The sequence below is a fragment of the Schistocerca gregaria genome, chromosome 5 (genome assembly GCF_023897955.1).
Source record: "Schistocerca gregaria isolate iqSchGreg1 chromosome 5, iqSchGreg1.2, whole genome shotgun sequence".
NCBI classification, from domain to species: domain Eukaryota; kingdom Metazoa; phylum Arthropoda; class Insecta; order Orthoptera; family Acrididae; genus Schistocerca; species Schistocerca gregaria.
The window spans coordinates 627,846,684-627,849,451 of record NC_064924.1 but is presented as its reverse complement, the minus strand read 5'-3'; positions in this window follow the sequence as shown (position 1 = coordinate 627,849,451).

The window sequence follows — 2,768 nt, the reverse complement described above, 5'->3', positions numbered from 1 at the left end:
TCTGGCTAGTGATGATGACCTACTAATAAAGGTATCTCCTATCTCCAAACCATCGCTGCGTCAAACATCGTACGACAGAAACAGATGTAGGATACTGATGAGAATTTTGTTTCGTATATGTTTCTTCGAGCGTGCTCTCACAGTCGATTTAGAGTCTCATGGCGCATCGGCTACGACTGAATGGCTTTGTATACTCCCAGCTTCCATATTTCCCACCTTTGCACACAAGAATACACCGTTGCCAGATTTCTTTTACTCGGCAGTACATTAGATGACCTCATACGATCTGTAGTGTTGGTAATAATTCAGATAACTCTGGTAAAGAGGTCAATAATAACACAAGCATGCAGCTTTAATTTTTTTCACATGATTGAACCAAAATAAGTGTTCTAGAACTAATTTGTAATGCTGATTCAGAAAGTTACTTTCATTTTATTCTGTCGCATCACGTGGTTTTACTGAATAGGGCCTCATATTTTAAAGATTCAAGTTATGGGACTGGGCAATGGCTTTGCCGCAGTGGATACACCGGTTCCAGTGAGATCACCGAAGTTAAGCGCTGTTGGGCTGTTGATGGGTGACCATCCAGCCGCCATGCGCTGTTGCCATTTCTCGTGGTGCACTCAGCCTTGTGTTGCCAATTGAGGAGCTTCTCGACCGAATAGTAGCGGCTTCGGTCAAGAATATCATCATAACGACCGGGAGAGCGGTGTGCTGATCCCACGCCCCTCCTATTCGCATCCTCCTCAGAGTATGGTCTCGGCGGTCGGATGGTCCCGATGGGCCACTCGTGTCCTGAAGACGAATTGCTTTTTTTTTAAAAAGTAATGGGACTAAAAATATTAAAATAAAATTTCGATCAAGGTTTTTATTTTTTAGGCATGTTCAAAAAAACTACAAACGGTTCTCGTCGCAGCATTGCGAGTATTCTGTTATACTTAATTATCAGAGGTTCTCTTTTTCGATTTCCTAGCACAATAATCATTTAATGCTCCTCTTCAAAAGTTAAAACAGTAGTCGCAACTCATACTGTCATTTCATCTTAACTGGTGCCTCTTCTTCATCGTCTAATCTCCCAGTGGAAGAATTCTTCTTGCTCTTTATTATAATTTCATAGATCGCCAGGTAAGCAGTCATTATGTGTGTGTGTGTGTGTGTGTGTGTGTGTGTGTGTGTGTGTAAGAAGTGGACTCATGTTACAAGACAACCTCTTGAAGTTTTCTAATATAGTTTTGATAGTGTTCTTGCAATTTAAACGCTTTTCTTCCTACACAGTTTTTGGTAACAGATATGAAAGCAGTCCATGCACTTTTTTTCCAAATTTCAACTTAGGACAAGCAAAGATTCCAGCTTACTACTTTTATTCATTGCTAAAGGGAAATTTCATTCAAAGATGCTAATAGCAGAATGCATCTCGAAGGAGAACCTTCGCAGACTGATTCAGCAAGACGAAATTATTACATAGAAGTGAAATAATTTTTTCTGGTCTACAATAGATGCATTACAGAACTTTTAGTTACAACGTCAAGTTGTCTCCGATTTAGGCAAGCTTTACACTCGGATGTTTTTCCTTTTGCTTTGTTTTGTTCATCTATACCAGGGGTTCCCAACAAAATTTTATCGAGGATCCCCTTATCCAGCATGATTGGTACCTTGTCATATCAGAGTATCAAGTACCTAAATTAAGAGTCTTTTTATACGTTTTCTGTTTCTGGTACTTAGAAAAAACATTGACATATTCATTATTAAAAACGATTTACAGACACAACTGTATTAATACAGAATATTGAATATGTAAACAACATGGTCTGTGAAAGCACTGGCAATAATTAACAATGTCCGATACTCGTCTGAAATGCGAGTTTCTGTGTAAAGTGACTGTCAGTTGTCAGCTGCAAAGAGGCAGCGCGCGCAGTCTAACGGCATACAGCAGAACTATTTGCCTCTATCTAACTCTAGTTTGGCGCTAGAACGTGGTAGTGTCAGCTGGCTCTAGGAAGACGCTAGACGCAGAAGATAGCGTTCGCTAAAGTTCTGCTCTACATCTACATCTACATCTACATGACTACTCTGCAATTCACATTTAAGTGCTTGGCAGAGCGTTCATCCATCGACAATTATACTATCTCTCTACCATTCAACTCTCTAACAGCGCGCGGGAAAAACGAACACCTAAACCTTTCTTTTCGTGCTCTGATGTCTCGTATTTTATTTTGATGATCATTCCTACCTATGTAAGTTGGGCTCAACAAAATATTTTCGCATTCGGAAGAGAAAGTTTGTGACTGAAATTTCGTAAAAAGATCTAGCCGCGACGAAAGACGTCTTTGCTATAATGACTTCCATCCCAATTCGCGTATCATATCTCATATCTGCCACACTCTCTCCCCTATTACGTGATAATACAAAACGAGCTGCCATTTTTTTGCACCCTTTCGATGTGTTCCGTCAATCCTACGTGGTAAGGATCCCACACCGCGCAGCAATATTCTAACAGAGGACGAATGAGTGTAGTGTAAGCACTCTCTTTAGTGGACTCGTTTCATCTTCTAAGTGTCCTGCCAATGAAACGCAACCTTTGGCTCGCCTTCCCTACAATATTATCGATGTGGTCATTCCAACTGAAGTTGTTCGTAATTTTAACACCCAGGTACTTAGTTGAATTGACAGCCTTGAGAATTGTACTATTTATCGAGTAATCAAATTCCAACGGATTTCTTTTGGAACTCTTGTGGATCACCTCACACTTTTCGTTATTTAGCGTCAAC